The sequence below is a fragment of the Amblyomma mixtum genome, chromosome 6, assembly GCF_055824585.1.
Source record: "Amblyomma mixtum isolate Tamu chromosome 6, ASM5582458v1, whole genome shotgun sequence".
Classification (NCBI taxonomy): Eukaryota; Metazoa; Arthropoda; class Arachnida; order Ixodida; family Ixodidae; genus Amblyomma; species Amblyomma mixtum.
The window spans coordinates 46,064,589-46,084,098 of record NC_143017.1 but is presented as its reverse complement, the minus strand read 5'-3'; the positions used below and the strand labels follow the sequence as shown (position 1 = coordinate 46,084,098).

General features: G+C 46.1%; 1 non-coding gene across 1 annotated transcript; it reads right to left on the bottom strand.

Annotated features, from left to right (window-relative positions):
• Positions 1-2,848: 2,848 nt before the first annotated feature.
• TRNAA-CGC (transfer RNA alanine (anticodon CGC)) lies at positions 2,849-2,920 on the bottom strand. The gene has a single exon. It is a non-coding gene; the product is annotated as a tRNA-Ala (tRNA).
• Between the last annotated feature and the right edge of the window lie 16,590 nt (positions 2,921-19,510).

The following is a 19,510-nucleotide window of genomic DNA, read 5'->3' as shown; positions in this document are numbered from 1 at the left end:
GGTGGAGGTGCGGGGTATCCTGGAGTCGTCTGGGTCGGCTATTTCAATTGCTTGCGTCGGCGCAAACGTCACGCGCGGCTCTTGTAAATTGATAACGGCGCCGTTAGCTTGTAAAAAGTCCAGGCCGAGAATGACATCGCGCGAACAGTGAGGTAGGACAACAAAGTCACAAACGTAAACAAATCCGTCGATTGTAACTCTCCCCGTACACCGGCCAACAGGGGTAATTAGGTGCCCACCAGCTGTGCGAATCTGAGGCCCAGTCCACGCGGTTAAAACTTTCCTCAGTTCTTTTGCTAGCTCGTTGCTCATAAACGAAAAGTCCGCTCCAGTATCAACCAATGCCGTAACTGCTAAATCGTCGATATCGACCGGTAAATTCGAAGCTGCACATCCTTTCTGATCGTCACGTGTCCTCGTTTGATAGTCGTCGTCTGGTCGGGAACGCGATGGAGGATGTTCGGCTGTTCGCTCGTCAGCGGCCTTACCTCCGCAGGCCGCTGGGTCTAGTTTCCCCGGCGAGGACTCGGTGAGCGGCTGAAACGGCTTGTCGAAGGACGGGGACTCGGCGAACGATAGCGGGTAGAGGTTGGTGGGCGGTAGTCAGGGCGAGGGAAATCAATGTGAGTGTGATCCCGGCGCGTTGACAGGTGCTCCTCAATTTCGCGGGGCCGTTCGCCATTGGGCGGACTCCGCGAATCCGCGAATTCCAGCTCGACGATAAGGGCACTACCGCAAGATATGGCCAGCCTCACCGCAGTGGTAGCAAAGGGGCCGATGGTCAGGTGCCCGCCACCCGTCCGTCTTCCGCAGCCTGGCTTCGGGCAACACAGGGACAGGCGGGGGCCGCGGCTGGAAAGCAGATGCAGATGGGCGTGTGCTCCAAGGGGCGAGGTCGCAGTTCTGTCGGAGTACCGACGCGTGCGTCTGGCGCGGGGGCGTCGGTGCAAGGGCAGCAGGGGCAACAGGTTCAGGGACCACCTGCTGCACTTCCTCTCGGATAATTTGTGCTAACGACGGACACTGCGGCTGCGACTGGGCAGAGAGGCGCATTTTGTGCAGCTCTTCTTTGACGATAGATCGAACCAGCTCCCGAAGGGTGTCAGCGGAGTCGCTGGAGGCTGGCGCAAAGTCGGCAGTTGATACGGTGTTCACGGCGCGATTGTAATAGCGGGCGCGTTGTTGCAAGGTCTTTTCGACGGTAGTGGCCTCTGTTAGAAACTCCGAAGTGGTGTTAGGCGGGTTTCGCACAAGCCCAGCAAACAGTTCTTCTTTTATCCCGCGCATCAGGTGGCGCACTTTCTTGTCCTCGGCCATGTTTGGATCCGCCCTTCTGAACAGCTGTGTCATGTCCTCATAATACATTGCGACGCTCTCATTGGGTCGCTGGTTCCTTGACTGCAGCGCCGACTCAACTCGTTCCCGACGGTAGGTGTTGACGTAGGTCGCCAGCAACTGGCTACGGAACCGTTCCCAAGAAGGAAACGTTGTCTCGTGGTTCTCTTACCACGTCCGCGCCGAGTCGTCAAGAGCGAAGTAAACATTGTGCAGCTTCCGCTCCGCATCCCAGCCGTTGTACCTGGCAACGCGCTCGAACTGGTCAAGCCAGTCCTCCGCGTCCTCAAACACTTCGCCATGGAAGGTCGGCGGCGTTCGCGGCTGGAGGACCAGGAAATGAGCAGCTGAGTTCCCGTTGTCAGCCATAGCTGCCGCGTCTCCGTTGCTAGCCATAGGTGCCGCGTCAGTCCTGCGCGTCGCGGCTGTAGCCCTGGACCTAGGGGATAACGGACTGTACTCTGGTGACTGACCTTGGATTCGGCGGCTCGTACTGCGATGAATCGGAGTCAAATCCGTGTTCATAGAGAGCCTTCGGGGCACGCAGATGTCGGAAAGAACCCCGCACCTCCACCAAATATGTCACCGACAAACGGTTGAAGAAACAGACCAGGTTCTAAGTAGACGAGGTGGGTGTTTACAAATAATTTAACCTTGGGAGTGTTCACCAGCGCCACCCACGTTCTTAAGCGGCGGACGTAGCACGTCCTGACTTACCGCTGATGTGACGTAGAACGTCATCGAACGGCGAGGGTGGAAGCTGTGTGAGAACCCTCTTATGCTTCCTATGGCGTCAAGGCTGCCAGAACCGAGGCCCTCGCTAAGCAATTAAGCAAGCAAGGAAAGGGGAATGAGGGGCTCGGTATAAATATGAGAGCAGCCAACAGCCACAGAAACCAGGGGCACAGGGGATTTTTAATTCATTTATTTATTTTGTGGTGTTGATCAATTTATAATATTACTGAATATGTTATTGCTTAAAAGCTAATTGATGAGAAAAGCAGAAGAAAAAACAACCACATGCCGCCGGTGGGATCCGAACCCACGACCTCCGAATTACGCGTCCGGTGCTCTACCGCTGAGCTACGGCGACGGCTGTCAAATCTTCTGCTTTCGGGGGTATTTATGTTTACAAATAACCTAACCTTGGGAGTGTTCACCAGCGCCACCCACGTTCTTAAGCGGCGGACGTAGCACGTCCTGACTTACCGCTGATGTGACGTAGAACGTCATCGAACGGCGAGAGTGAAAGCTGTGTGAGATCCCTCTTATGCTTCCTATGGGGTCAAGGCTGCCAGAACCGAGGCCCTCGCTAAGCAATTAAGCAAACAAGGGAAGGGGAATGAGGGGCTCGTTATAAATATGAGAGAAGCCAACAGCCGTAGAAACCAAGGGGCACAGGGGATTTTTAATTCATTTATTTATTTTGTGGTGTTGATGAATTTATAATATTGCTGAATATGTTAATGCTTAAAGCTAATTGATGAGAAAAGCAGAAGAAAAAACAACCACATGCCGCCGGTGGGATCCGAACCCACGACCTCCGAATTGCGCGTCCGGGGCTCTACCGCTGAGCTACGGCGACGGCTGTCAAATCTTCTGCTTTCGGAGGTATTTTTGTTTACAAATAACCTAACCTTGGGAGTGTTCACCAGCGCCACCCACGTTCTTAAGCGGCGGACGTAGCACGTCCTGACTTACCGCTGATGTGACGTAGAACGTCATCGAACGGCGAGGGTGGAAGCTGTGTGAGAGCCCTCTTATGCTTCCTATGGCGTCAAGGCTGCCAGAACCGAGGCCCTCGCTTCCTGTCTCATAACTCCATAAGATATTGGAACTCTGAGGGAGCGTTATGGCGTGATTTCCTTGAGTATAGTCTTAGATAATTTTGCACGAAAGGGGAATCATGCGCGGGAAGCACTTAAAATTTTGCATCGAGAAAAAATAGGTTGCATTAAGCACAAGTTCTATAATTCAGATAAAAAAGTGAGATCGTTCTGTAGAATGCAGACATCATTAGTGCCGTTAAGCCAGGAAAAAAAAATATGCAAATCGAGGTTTAGTTTGCTTAGCTTAGGAAAGAGTTAACACCGTATTTTTGAAAGCATTCGCGAAATCGAGAGAGGTGCAGTCAGATAATGAGGGGCGATTAAGAATAATTTGGAGTTTATGTGTGAATGATGCTAACTGTGGTTCACAGGATAGACGCTTACGGAAGCAATGCTGGGTTTTAGTGTAAAATAACTGAATTCTAAGAAGTGTGCATTCCCTTCGTAAAATATGTTTAATGCTTCGCATTTTGCGGAATGGTTCCTAATTATGTACGGCTACTATCCAACAGAGAAAGTTTTTTTTTGCTTAAAATAAAACAGAAAAGTTTGCATATAATTCATGTGAAGAGATTGAGGCTGTAAAAAATTTTGTGTGGTTCTGCATGGTAATAAATTTGTGATTTCGCAAAATTGAAAAAGCGACATTTTTCATATTTCGTTATATACGATTTCTTGCCGAGAGAACTAGAGCGTTTCTTTGAAAATTAAGGTTCATTCTTTCGTGTCAGCACATTTTCTCTGCACATATAGACGCTTCATTGAAAACAAAAATAATCACCTCGGCTTAGTGCCTATCTTAATCTGAGAACGCATATTATTTTTATTTAGGGCCATTTACATACATACAAATAATATCACAAACATTTTCCCTTTTGCCGAATTTATTACACGAGCAACTTGTTAGCAGCAAAAGATATAGAATTATTTAACTCTGCAGAAACCCCTATGCTTCCTCTTGATGAAGGCACAGGAAAGAAATTGTCTAACAGCCAATGCATCATAGGCTACATGCATTTTATTCCAAGAAAAGGGAAGAAATACAACCTTATAATCTATCCCGATCAAACTTCTTTCCAGTTTTAACACTTTAGGCGGCATTTTTATGTAGCCCTGGAGTCAGATCACTGCATAAACTTTCTGGCAATTCTCATAGATAATCGACCTGACACCTCGCAACCTGAATATCTTTCGACGATAGGTTATGCGCATCATCTAAAACACCCTTCGCTTGTCAACGGGAACACTACTGACATTTTTCGTTCTTTGTATGGTTACTTCCAAGCAAGCGACACAGTTTGACGAACGAATGGGTAAGAAGCAGCATCATGCGGCTTGACAAGCTCCCATCGCCTACGCGTATTCGGCAGGGCAATGCACATAACAGTACAATGGTGGGAAACACATAATTATGTACACAGTTTACAAATTAGGGCGACATGAAACAGGAAATTACAGTGATGATCAAAATGAAGAAATTCAAAGAAACATAGAATAAAAGAAACCCAGCAAACACTCCGGAAGGATATCATGGAACGCATAAACATCGGTGTAAACTTAGAAGACAATTAGAAAGTATACACGTTTTGTAAGCGCCCTGTTCTTCAGAGATTGAACAAACCACTTTTGTGTATGCTTGAATGAAGATGAAGCAATTAATTTTTTGGAGAATGCACATTTATTTAGTGCCGAAGGTAGCGCATACGATAATTCTTGTCGTGTCTTATGATGTTGTGTACTTGCATGACTACAGCGCAACGAACGGGACAAGAAGGACACAGGCAGGAACAAAACACAGCGCTGACTCACAACTGAGATCTTTATTAGCTGCCAACTGGAATAAGTACCTAACTGGCGGCCAAAAATGGAAAGTAATGGACACAAGTCATGCAGCGGAAACAGAAAATAAAAACAAAAACTCAAAAATAAAGCACACGCGTGTCAACATTCGCATTCGAGGTAGCGTTTTTCTTTTTCTGACAGCAATACAGATGGTGCGCTTATACATTCTTCCGGGAGCCTTGCTATCATGTGCGGTTCTATAATTTCTCTTGTCAGCGAATCGCGGTTCCTACCCATCACAACGCACTCGTAGTACAATGGCTCACAGACATCGTTGTCATCTTCGTCATCAACATCATGACTTTTGCAGTTACTGCAGTGTTTCGCTACGTGGCCTACGTTGGGCCACGTGCGACATTATAATCTCGCTCTTTTAATCTCTCGTTGATACATAGCCACGTAGCGAAACACAGCAGAAACTGCCAAAGTGATGATGTTGACGACGAAGATGACAATGATGCCTGTGAGCCACTGTACAACGAGTGCGTTGTGATAGCTAGGAACCGCGATTCACTGACAAGAGAAATTATAGAAGCGCACATGATAGCAAGGCCCCGGAAGAATTTATAAGCGCACCATCTGTATTGCTGTCAGAAAAAGAAAAACGCTACCTCGAATGCGAATGTTGACACGCATGTACTTTATTTTGAGTTTTTTGATTTTCTGAATTTTGTGTTTCCGCTGCATGTCTTGTGTCCATTACTCTCCATTTTTGGCCGCCAGTTAGGTACTTAATCCGGCTGGCAGCTAATAAAGATTTCCGTTGTGAGTCAGCGCTGTGTTTTGCTCCTGCCTGTGTCCTTCTTCTTGTCCCGTTCGTTGCGCTGTAGACATGGAATATCGGAACCAACTCGCCCAGCAACTTACCTTGATGTGTACTAGTGGTTAACTGAGCAATGTTTGAAGTCAAACAGCTCTTACGGTGTAACTGGTTTGGTTTGGTTTATTGGGGTTTAACGTCCCGAAGCAACTCAGGCTATGAGGGACGCCGTAGTGAAGGGCTCCGGAAATTTCGACCACCTGGGGTTCTTTAACGTGCACTGGCATCGCACAGTACACGGGCCTCTAGAATTTCGCCTTCATCGAAATTCAGCCGCCGCGGCTTGGATTGAACCTGCGTCATCCGGATCAGCAGCCCAGCGCCGTAACCAGTGAGCCACCGAGGCGGGGCTCTTACGGTGTAACTGAGACTTTCATAAGGCCACATTATGGTACTCATATATGGGGCAACTTTCATGACTTCATCACAAGATAAATCACTCAATGGCGATCTTATTTGGATATCAGTTATAGCTTTTAACGTGCCTTTCTGCAATATTATAAGCTTGTATAAATTGGCAATTGTTGTGCTGTCCCAGAATAGGTTGCAATAGGTAGGTTTGGTTTCATGGGGTTTAACGTCCCAAAGCAACTAAGGCTATGAGAGACGCCGTAGTGGAGGGCTCCGGAAATTTCGACCACATGGGGTTCTTTGAAGTGCACTGACATCGCAGAGTACACGGGCCTCGAATTTCTCCTCCAAAGAAATTCAACCGCCGCGGCCGGATCGAACCCACGTCTTTCGGGACAGCAGCCAAGCACCATAGCCACTGAGCCACCGCGGCGGCTCCAATAGGTAGGTATTGCCGAAAACAAAGCTTGGTAAATAAGAAGTCTGGCTGTGGTCAGTAGGGTGCATTGGAATTTCCGAAGGATGCCAAGCACCCGAGCTAGCTTAGTTATCTACGAGCCACATGATGATCCCAGAGCATAAATTCGTTGAAACAAACACTTAGCGTTTTTAGTACATCTGTTATTACTACTTCATTTCCGCTCAAAGTTAAGCTCTCATCAAAGTTCTACTTCATATTTTTTGCTCTAAACATCACAGCTTTTGTGTTTCCCCGGTTGATCATTAGATCATTTCTCCGGGGCTCTGTATGTAGTTTGGACAGCACATCTTTGCTGCTCCGAATTACGCAATTAACGTCAGTTCTAGAAGCAAACTACTGTCGTCTGCATATAAGATATATTTTACATCGTTGCCGATTTGGATTACGTCGATGACGTAAATTTTAAATAAAAATTGCCCTTGTACTTCCCTGGCGCACCCGATATTTCATTGACTAATATTCTGATATTCTTTTTCTTTGTCCGTGTATTCAGCGCTAGTCTTACGCTTAATATAAATCACAACCAACTAGCCCATATGTACGCTTTGAAAACATTACACGGCCGGATGATGTTTTCTTTGCATTTCCTTACCTCTGATATTCCGTAATGACGTTTATTGTGTTTGGTTGTTACTCCTTGTTTTTGCTGTGAACCCTCTTTCTTTATATTCATTAATTCACTATTACCCTGCTACAAGTGACACTTCATGTTTTATCCCTTTTTTCTTGACTCCATCACTTTCAAATGTAAGAATATAATTTATTGATTACATGAGGAATAACTACAGGCACACCAGAATACAGGCGAGAGTCCCAGATTCAGGAGACGGCAACGGGACCCCCTGTAAGTAATACGAAGCCAAATTACAAATATTATATAGGTAATTGTGCCAGATATTTTTGGAACCTCATTTTAAATGGCGCACACAAATGCGTGCCAACCTCACCTAATATTTTCGAGTTCAGAGATAGTTATGTGCACTTCATCCGGGATAACTGGGAAAAAGATGGCAATGGGAAGAACGGTGCAAGTGTTGCGAATTGCAGCATAATGAAAAGTGTTCGCAGAAGGCGTTAGCAGTATTATTAGGTAGATCATATGTTAAGCGGATAAATATAACTTTAGATATTGTGAGGGCAGGAGTTACAAAATTTGCTAAATAGTTTCGATGATCGCTTGCAGTTTTATTTAGACGAATTGCTTTTTATAATGGCGCTGGGTAGTTTGTATTAGTAGATAGTATAGAACATTACGTTGTTTCTGATAGCGGGCTTCAAGAGCAAGGTTAAAGGGCTGGCGTTTAGTTTTTTTGTGTAAATTATCTTGATCGCACAGAACCCCAGGTGGTCTGAATTTCCAGAGCCCCTCACTATAACATCCCTCATAGGGTGAATCGCTTGGGACCTTAAACCCACAAAACCAAAACAAACCTAAATCCTGTCGTTTATAAAGTAATAGATGAGATGGCGCGGTAGGTTTGACAAGTAAAGAGGGATTTAGACGTCTCATTTATTCATTATTTTTTTTTATCTTGAAGGGAGCCATAAAACGAATTACTCAATCCCCTGCGCAGAATTCAGACTGAACGCTTAAAGTGTTCTGGTCCTCTTCATTAAACAGAAAATAACTTTTCTTCTAGGTTAAAAAAAATCTCCATAAAGAACATAATCAAGCTAAAGAAAGGATTTGTGGAGCGCGCAGTATAGCGTACAGCTGCGTCCTTCCGAAACCGCGTATACTGAAGAACAGGGAAATACGCTGCAGTGTAATGATGATCGAGTAGAGACTTGCATCTGAAGGCTTAGAGCCCGGGCCAGAGTCTTGAATGCTCTTCTCTCATAGCCTATGTGTCGCTTCGGGACGTTAAATCACAAAATTTATAGTCTCTTATATATACACGTAGATAGAACGGGTCGCTGTTGGTCGGTGTTTCCGTCCTCTTGTTCTTTGTTTTGTTGTGCTGAGCCTTTTAGTGAGATGCAGAAAGCTCGGGATGCGCGGGTATTTTTTTTTGCTTTCTTTAGTTATTTGAAATAGAAAGTGACGCCGCTTTACCACAGTATGCTAGCCATTTGTTGTTCAGAACAGGACCACCTAAACAGAATAAGAGGAAGAGAAAACAGGCGATGAAATGGGAAGAAAAAAATTAGGGGGGCACTTCGACGATCTAAAGTGCGCGAGGCAAAAGCCTTTTCGCGTCGAGTTGACTGCCTCTGTTGCTGATCGCCCGCTTTTTTTGCGAATGAAAGACTACGCTTCTGTGGCCAATTCAACTTACTTTACTGGCTGAATCAATCTGCTGATGTATTTTGCTGAATCATTCTGCTGATGCATCTTCGCTGAATTCCATAATGTGTGGCTCGAAGTTTGTTCCAGGTTAACTGTTGAGACGCTTGAGCCGGTTCCTTTCCCTGTCTTTCAATTTCTTGGTGTTTGGAGAGTCGGTAGGTGAGTGAGCTAATCAAATGGCCTCCCGTGATTTTCGTTGACGCTGTTCAGTGCGAGCGCGCACGGTTGGCGAAACGTGAGAACGCTTGGGAGGCATCCGCCTGGTGAGACTCGAAGGAGGCGTCTGGCTCGGTCGGGTGGAGTGTCAGCCCGCACAACGATGGCGCCACCATGCGCCAGCGCATGCGCATGCGCATGGGCCTGCCCCTCCAACCCCGCTATTCCCCCATCCCCAACCCAACCCGGGAGGACTGGGAGGCGACCCTGCTCGGCTGCCACGGCTTACAGGCCCAACAAGCCTTAATCGGGCGCACCCGGGCGGCGGCAACCGCCACTGGGGTCCCATACTAGGGACCTCCACCTAGTGCTTGTAATGATCGGTCCCTTACGGGCTGATCCAAACATACCTCCTGATCATTCTTAATAAATGTTTTCACCACCACCACCACCACCACCAAGCACGTGATGATGTCTAGGAAACGTCTAGCAACGTCTTGGAATGGCTGATGACTAATTACTAATTTTCCACCAATTATTGGTTACGTCATACTATGCCACGATGAATTCAATCATTTTTGATTACGGCGTATTACACCACTGATGACGTCATAAGGATGATTGACAGCTATAGTGCAGGCGCATGTAGATTTCTTCTTTACTAAGTGTTGTTATTATGTCCTTCCCCCTCTCCCCTTCTGTGCCGATCTTTGGTTTTTGTGTACTCAGGGGCGTACCTGATACCTGGCCGACCAGAATGGGTCAATACCTCTCGTGTGTGTGTTTTTTTTTTGCTTCTGTGTAGTGTAGGTTCAATATGCTCCTTCGTGCTTCCCTTGCTTCTGGTTTTATTGCATTTTTTTTGCCTTGACTTGCTCATGTGCCCTACATCACTGGCTTCATGGATACTGTATAAGGACGTGCGAGTCACCCTCCTTTGATATTAAAGTTGTTAGTTCAGCGCACTGTGTGTCTCGTCCTCTCTTTGTCCCTCGTCTGCCTGCGCTACAATGTTCAGAATGTCAAACCAACTTGCCCAGCAACACACCCTGCTCAAGCTATAGTGTGATAGTTTTCGCGGACGGACGGACAACGATGAGCCAATAAAGGCTTTCGCCTTTTGAAAGTAGAGCTTACCAGCTAGGAGAGATAGCATTTTTTTTTTTAGATGGAAAGCTCTACTCCTCGAGGCAAGTTCCGGGCGCGGCGGCTGAATTTCGATGGAGGCGAAATTCTAGAGGCCCGTGTACTGTGCGATGTCAGTGCACGTTAAAGAACCCCAGGTGGTTGTAATTTCCGGAGTCCTTCACTACAGCGTTCCTCATAGCCTGAATCGCTTTGGGACGTTAAACCCCAATAAGCCAATAATAAGTCCTCGAGGCAAACTGCCAAGATAAAATGTGGCGAGCGTTTTATCTTCAGCCGGCGGAGCGGAGGTGTGTCCTGTGACGTCAGCCCACGTGACCCGCTGCAGAGAGGCGTCTCAGCTGCTCATGCTCGGAGGCGGAGCCTTGCCGTTGCGCTACCACGTGATTAGCTGGGATTTAGCAGCTGCTTCTCTTGCTCTTGTCACTCAGCCTCGCCATAGATGAAGCGCGCGCCGGTCCGAGCGTGTCAACTGTTCGCCGCAGGCGCCAGTCTAACCATGCTTAACAGAGCTGCTTTCGCTTGTATAACTAGGTTCAAGCCATGTCAAACCAGCCAAATTTCTTTTCTGTCAGTATAGTGCACCCGCGTGGGGGCAACCATCGTCGCGGATTTTCGACGCACACCGCCAGCGGGGACTGCCGGGCGCTGCCAGCTGCCGACAGGTATATAGGGCTTCCTGGTTTTCTAGTTTAATTCAGTGTTCACATATTTATGTTGTTGGCTACTGTGGAGGTGTCATATTGATCTATTATCTCAGCTTTTGCGAATCGAAGTATCAGGCGGTCGACCAGGGAGCGCAGCGAGGGATCCAAGCGCTGTGCTTGAAAGTACGAGATGGACAAAACGCAGTCGTCAGCCTCGCATTCTTTGGAGGAAGACGGATCGACAGGGTGACGGGATAAGCAGTCTGCGTCCTGGTGCAAGCGGCCGAACATATGGAGGACAGAAAATGCATATTTTTGAAGGCGAAGAGCCCAGCACCCCCATCCTGCCAGTAGGGTTTTTGAGCTAAGAAAGCCACCATAAGGCGTGATGATCCGTTATAACAGGGAAAGGGTGCCCAGAGAAGTAAGGGCGGAATTTGGCAATGGCCCAAACGAGGACGAGGCATTCCCGCACGGGCTAGAATAGGTGCACTATTACACAGAAAGGAGACGGCTGGCGTACGCAATGACGCAAAGCTGATTGCGTTGCCGCTGAGCAAGTAGGGCACCAGTGCAATGGCCGCTCGCGTCGGTCCGAAGTTCCGTAGGGGCTGAAGGATCAAAGTGAGCCAAGACAGGTGGAGCGGTGAGGTCACTGATAAGGGTTCTGAAGGCAGCAGTTTGGGTAGGTCCCCAAGAGAATGGGACTTCCTTCTGCGGAGCGTGGTATGAGGTCGGCCTATTTCAGGAAAGTTCTCGATGAACCGGCGGAAATATGAGTATAGCCCGAGGAAGCTGCGCACATCACCGGAGGAACGGGAAGTAGGAAAGGAGCGCACGGCGCGGACTTTGTCGAGGTCGGGTTGGATCCCAGCATAATCGACCAAGTGACCAAGGAAGTTGAGCTGACGGCATCCAAAGGTACATTTCTTCGAGTTCGGCTGAAGACCGGTGAGGCGGAAGATGGAAAGGATAGTTGAGAGGCTGTGCAGGTGGCTTTGGAATGTAGACTAAAAAACATCATGTCATATAAGTAGCAGAGGCACGTCGTCCGATTGAAGCCGCGCAGGAGGGAGTCCATCATGCGCTCGATGGTCGCAAGGGCATTGCAGAGGCCGGAAGGCATGACTTAAATTGATACAGACCATCCGGAATGACAAAGGTGGTTTTCTCCCGATCCCGTTCATTGACAGCGATCTCCCTGTATCATGAGTGAAGATCGATGGAGGAAAAGTAGCTAGCGCCGTGCAAGCAGTTGAGAGCTTCGTGAAATCGAGACAGAGGGTAGAAGTCTTTCTTTGTGACGTTATTCAGGTGGCGGTAATCGACGCAGAATCACCAGGTTTGACCTGTTTAACAAGCACGACAGGGGACGGCCAAGGAACACTCGAAGGCTCGATATGTTGTGGGCCAACATCTTGTCCACCTTCGCCTGAATGACACTGCGCTCAGAGAGAGAGAGGCCCTACGGGGCCATCTGTGAATAAGGCGGGCCTCGCTGGTGTCAATGCTGTGAGCGAGAACAGAGGTTTGACCCAAGGTACGCTCCTCAAAGTCAAAAATATCACTGTAGGAGACAAGAGCCTGTGAAGAGTTGTAGGATCAACAGGGCATAGGTCGTCCGCGATCATCCTGGAAGCGGCTGAAGATTGAGGCTGCTCAAGCGGCGATAGCGGCGTATATCTGAGGGCGGCCACCACAGCCTATGAGCCATCCGAAAGGGCGCACCGTCTTTCCTGCAATCCATTTCGCTTTTAAAACTGCCCTCAACAAGAACATAGACCACAATTTCTTAGCCTGACACTGAAGACGCCTCATTCTGATTTTACGGTGACAGCTGTTTTCCGGGACTCCTCTCAGACGAGCTTCAGTGAAAACTGACGACACAGCTGGCGCGACGCCAGAGCGATCACGCGGGTTAAAGTAAGATAGAGCCGATGAGAAACGGGTAGTTAATATAAGATACAACTAAAAAATAGGAGATGGTTAAGATAAGAGAGCTAAAGAGAAGCAGGTATGGAAGCCTGACTTGGCGCGACGAAAAACTTTCACACACTTGCAGGCCAGGGGCATCCTCCGACTTACGATAACAAAAATGAGAAGCAGATGGTAGGACCGAGAGCTGACGCGATGCCACAATCTTCGAGCGGCGAAATTACAGCTGAGAGGAGCGTGAGAATGCGCAGAACGCGCGCGATCTGCAGTTCTGCTAGTCTCCGGGCAAACGAAGAAACTCTCTCCAGCAGTCACTCTCAGCAGCTTGAAAGTCGTCGCCGCCGCACGGACGCCCTTGCCGTGCGCGAAAGTACTAACGAATAAGAAGTTGAAAAACACTTTCTAGACGGAACGAACTTAGCACAGTATAACACTCCTATGCTTACTGTAGCGGCTCTGCGCTATGGAAGCAAACAATCAAAGCAGCACAGTACAGAGTGCAGTAAAGCGGAAATTGATGCACTAAGCAGTGAAACTTTGCTTTGCCTGGTTTCACGTTCTCAGTAAAATCCGATTATTAGAATTTTTTCTCGTCGTCCTCATTTTAAAATAACAGACAAAATTGGGCGTGTTGGTGATCCATCTCTTAAACTTCTCGTCAGCGCAAAGCAGCGCACATGATAAGCGCTGGGCTCTAAGTAGTAAGCTATTACTACAATAAACTCATAAAAATAAACGCAGTGTCGGGCAGTAACAGATAAAGGCCAGCTTGAGCGGATGGCGAGCGCACGTGTGCCCATTATAGCTCTTTCAATCAATGAATCCCTCTTAGCACTTGGCGAAATTCTGACGCAAGGATGGTAATTACTAGAATACACAAGACAAGGCTCCGCTTCCTTTTTTTCTGCTCGGTATCGATTGACTGTAAAACATTTTATTCGTCAGAAAGAGCTTGGTGCTAAGAGGTCGCTTTAAGTGGTCGACAGTACATAGCCCTCGACGACTTTGTCTGCCCACTCCAGTGCCAGAACTTGGGTTCTTCGGTGAGAGCTAGCCAGCGCGGTCTCCTACCGCTCGAGAGAAGGAGCGGTAACTAGGTCATCCGGGCGTGGCTTTATTTTGCAATCCCATAGGATGTGATTGTTGTTGGCTCGTGGGGCGCAATGTTTACAATTCGGTGTGTATTGATCAGGATAAATGTGCGCGAGGAGTGATGGGATGCGTATCGATCTCGAGACGACAGACGACGCCACGTAACCTCTTGTTCTTTAGCCAGGAGGTTGTGCGGAAGGTGGAAAGTTCTCCTGTCGAGTTTAAAGTGATTGGTTAGATCATGATACGTAATCATGGAGTCCGTCGTGAAATTCAGGCAGCCAGACTCATCCACTGCCTGGTCGATGAAACCTCGGGCTATTGGCGGCAATTTGGCGGCAACGGCGGCAGAGCGAGGATATCCACCTAATCTTCTCTTATTTCGTTTCGAGGTTGGTGCTGAGTGAAGCTTTTTTTATTTTGTCTGATGTATCCCTTCCCGCACTGCCACGCTGCTGCCACACTGTTTGTGTCCTATCTTTTGTACACTGCGCCGAAATGTCTGCTGTATGCCCATCTGGTGACGAAGCCGTGCCAGCCGATGACCAGGTCCTGCTGTGCTCCTAATGTAAGTGCGGCTATCACCTTTGTACTTGCTCGGGTTGGTCGGAGGCAACCTTCAAACCTAAAGGTGAAGCCGGTCGCAAAACGTGGCGCTCTGTGCCTTGCCTCAACTCGAAGGCAAAATCTGGAAGGAAGGGTTCCGTTGAAGTAGAACTTGCTGCAAGCCTCACTGATATTGTTCAGAAGTTCGACGCGCTCGCATGTTTGCCGTCTCAAGTCGAGGAAGTGAAGACATCGTAGAAATGATGTCAGCCAAATATGATGCCATCCTAGAGAAACAGGAACAACAAGAAAAAGGAATAGATAGCCTTAAAAGGCGCGTCCAGAAGCTAGAAGAGAAAAGTTTTGTTGACCAACTGAACCTGTCTGTAAATGATCTAGAGCTATATAGCGGGAAGCACAACAGTGAAGTTCATGGAATTCCGTTTTCCCGTGGAGAAGACTTGCTAGCTAAACTGAACGGTGTCGCTGAAACGATCAAACTGCAAGAGCTGAAATCGAGTGACATTGATAATGTTCACCGTCTGCCTACTAAACCGGGAAAGCACCCACGATTCTTGTACGTTTCTCACACCAAGCGCTTCGCGACAAGTGGCTCGAAGGCCGTATAGCTTTCAGAAAGGCCCTCTCTTCTGTTTCCATATGGGAAAACCTGACGAAGTACCACAGACACCTTCCGCAGTTGAGCCGGGACTCGGCAACAGCAAACGGCTATCGCTTCGCGTGGTATGCCGGTGGTCGTGTACTTATTAGAAAGGACGAAGGGGAGTCATTCGTAGTTCGGAGGATTTTGCGAAACTTGCGAACGCGTGATGTGAACGCCGTTTTGATGTTTGTTCTCTTATTTTTTGTTTTATTTTTCAATGATTCATTTTCTGCAAAGTCCGACCTGTTCATCGAACCTGGCTTTTCACTGCAAAACTTCGCAGCAATGTTTACACTTTGTTCATTTTAATGTGCGATCAGGCAGAGGGAAGCAAGATGACATAAAGTGTTTTCTTGCTGAAGTGAAGTTACCGATTCATGTTGTGTTGTTCACGGAAACATGGTTTTGTACAGAGGACGATACATTTAGCATACCAGCTTATAAGAGTTACTGTTTGAACCGCCAGGGTAAACGAGAGGGTGGCGTATCACTGTTGATCATAAACGATATGGAATGTGAACTGCTGGATCAATTTTGTAGTGTAAACGCCCATTATGAGATACGCTTAAATTCCGTTCATATGTATTTACTGCTTGTTATCATCCTCCGTCGGGCTATACGTGTGTTTTTTTCTTTTTTGGAGTCCCTTCTTGAATATGTAACCCAACATAAGTCCTTGGTGGTGACTGAAATATTAATCTCTTACCGAACAGCACGGTGAGGCATGAATTAGATGTACTGTTAAATGTTCACTGTTGTGTGAATGCTGTGAATGCGCCAACGAGAGCAACAGAAGAACCAGAAACATTACTAGATGTTTTCGTTACAAATATAAATCCAGCTCACCTAATTTTTTGAAAACGAAGTGTCCTGGCGCGTTGAAAACCTTCAAATCATTCAGAAATAAGGTGATAAAGGAGCTTCGCGCCGCGAAAAAACTGTATAATGAGAATCTGTTTCTCTCGTCGAGCAATAGTTGTGAGGCGACCTGGACGAAATTAAACTCAATCATAGGACGTAGGCTATAACCGTTCACCAAAATTGATCGTCACGGAATAGATTGTGAGGGACCTGAACTGACGAACGCATTTAATGACTTTTTCGTTTCCATAGCTCAACCCTCCTCATCTTATGAAGTCTTGCCGCTTAGTTATTCTCGTAATAAGTCTACCGTTTTTTAAAATCTTGTTTCAGACGCCGAGTTGGTTGCGGGTTTCAACAGTCTTAATAACAGCAAATCTGTAGATAGCACAGGCGTTCATATAAAGCCAGTTAAACTTGCTATTCATGACATATCAAGCTTTCTGACAAGCAAATGTTTCAATGCATGTATCTCAGAAGGGGTATTTCCACGCAACATGCACTCTGCGGAGGTCATAGTATTGTTTACAAAAGGCGATAAAACAACTTTGCTAACTATCGCCTAATTTCTATGTTGGCTACTTTCTCAAAAGGTTTCGAAAAGTTAATTCTCACACGTGTTACATCCTTCATCGACCGTCACAATATTTTAAACCCCGCTAAGTTTGTATTTAGAAAAAGAGATCAACTGAGGTTGCCCTTCTCACGCAAAAGAAGTATATTTTAAAGAATTTTGAAGAAAAGAAATTAGTCCTAAGTATATTTTTAAATTTCTCGAAAGCTCTCGACAGCATGAATCAAGAAACGTTACTTAAGAAACTACACCGGTATGGTATACGTGGTGCAGCTAGTCTCTTATATCTTCTTACTTATCCAATAGAAACAGTGTGTCGAAATAGACGGTTTAATGGTTTTTCCTCTGCAGTGCAGCCTGTCATCTCAGGAGTTACACTAGAAAGCCTGTTAGGGCCTTTTTATTTATTCTTTATATTTATATTTATTTATTCTTTACATTAATGATATTGTCAGCGTAGATCCAACTGCAAAATGCATTATTTACGCTGATTATAACAGTCTGTTTTTCTCTGGTCATTCAGGTATAGATCTATCAAGCCGTGCTAACGTGACCTTGACCATAATCGATCAACGAGCATGTAAGAACGGTTTAGAACTTAATGTAAATAAAACAAAAGCCATACTCTTCCACCTCAAAAACAAATTATTCCAGTTATCCCCTCTGGTAATCAGTGAGAGTCAAATACAACTTAACAAATGTGTCAAAACGTTAGGCGTCTATTTATCAGAGAATATGACATGGGATGCGCATGTAGAATACTTAGTCTCTAAGCTCTCTCGCACTATAGGTTCCCTACGTCGACATCTTTCAGTATTTCCCCTTTCAATTATTATTGTGCTATACAATGCACTTGTTCCTCTATTTTAAACTATTGCTCACTAGTGTGGGCGATCACAACTGGAGAAAATATCAGCAAGTTATTATTGCTGCAAAAAAGAGCAATCAGACTAATTTCTAAAGCTCCTTTCGCCGCGCACACAAGGCCATTATTTAAGCTGCTAAAAGTCATCAAAATGACATCTTTGTGTGACTGTGGGCTCTGCCTACTGTATAGAGAATGCGTCACCAAGAAGGACAACAAGCGGTGCTTCAACAAAACGGTAATACAGATAACATGTGAAATTCAGAACGTTGGCATATTACTGGCTGGCACACAAACTATGGCAAGCAGATGCTTCGCTACAGGCTTCCTGTTCTACTCAATCAACACTAACACGTTAGTGGAAAAGATTTTACGCCGCCGCGGTGGCTCAGCGGTTACGGTGCTCGGCTGCTGACCCGAAAGACGCGGGTTCGATCTCGGCCGCGGCGGCTAGAATTTCTTTGTAGGAGAAATTATAGAGGCCCGTGTACTGTGCGATGTCAGTGCACGTTAAAGAACCCCAGGTGGTCGAAATTTCCGGAGCCCTTCACTACGGCGTCTCTCATAGCCTGAGTCGCTTTAGGACGTTAAACCCCATAAACCAACCAACCAAAAGATCTTACGGTTGTTCCCGTAAAATTCGCCATTTGTTTCTATGACCAGCTTGTCCATGTCCTCATCAGTGCTTTTTACATGATGTACCTTGATTTTCTTCGTGCTTTAACTGAAATTCCATCCAATTTTTAATTTTTGATGTAAATATTTAAATCGGTTGATTTATCCTGTGCTGCCAACTGCCATCAGTAGGGGGGCCGTCGCCCTGTCAAGCTGCTCTCCGAAGCAGGTTTTTCGCGGCTGCTCCTTTCTTCGCAAAAATAAACTCATTATTATAATTATTATTATTATTATTATTATTATTATTATTATTATTATTATTATTATTATTATTATTATTATCATTATTATGCCGATATTTATTATGTAAGGCTTTGGCCCGTGCTTGTTTTCTACCCTCGTGGTGTATGGGGTGCATGTTTTTGGGGAGTGGTTTGATTAGTAGGGCCGTCTTATAGTCGCGGGGCAAGTATGCTTTGGCGTCTTCATTCGTAGGTTGAAAGTTAATTCCAAGCCTGGTAAGAATACTCGTGCCAGTTATGGAATTGGCTAATTTCGCCGTTTGAGTCATTAAATGGGCTTCTTTCAGTTAATTGTATGAAATTGTGCATTCCTTGCCTCAAAAGCCTTCCAATCGAGGCATTTAGTGGGAGTCTTAAGGCGGTTTTGTAGGACTGCCGTGTCATGCTGTCCAATTTTTCCTTTTCTACTTTCAGAAATTTGAGTATCCTGCTTAGCGCAAAGGGCTGCACTAGTCGGCTTGGATCTTTTTCCCTAACCCCTCGTCTTCGAATAGCTATGCGGCGGATTAATCGTGCCGTCGCTTCGACCGTGAATTGCAGCTTAACAAGTGTGTCATTATTTTTTATTATTATTATTTACAAAATACTGCGGACACTGAGTCCAAGCAGGGTGGGCGAACAAGGTCAATCAAGAGACAAAAAAAAAACGCAACATTTTAAAAAAGAACAACACAATATAGAAAAAATAATTGGTTAAAACTCTTGGGATAATGGTTTAACTAGCTCATTCCAATCTGTTATTGTGCGTGGAAAAAACGAAAACTTGTAAGTGTCTGTTCTAGCGAATATAGGGGTTAGAGAACTGGGATGGTGTTGACGAGTTTGTCTGGTTGGTGCCGGTGTTAAGTATGATGAGGAATCCAAACCAAGTTTGTTATGTAATAAGAGAGAAATAAATTCTAACCTAAGCTTTCTTCGCCGATGTTCAAGTAGTTCAATTTTATTAATCTCCATTAAAGTGGTGGGGGAGTCAGACCTTGCATATTTATTAAAGATAAACCTGACAGCTCTTCTCTGTATTCTCTCCAGATTTTTTACGGTAGATTTAGTATACGGGTCCCACACTATGCATGCATATTCGAGTTTAGGTCTAATTATTGAAGAATAACAAAGTAGCTTAATTTTAGAAGGAGCATTTTTTAGTTTATGTCTTAAGCAG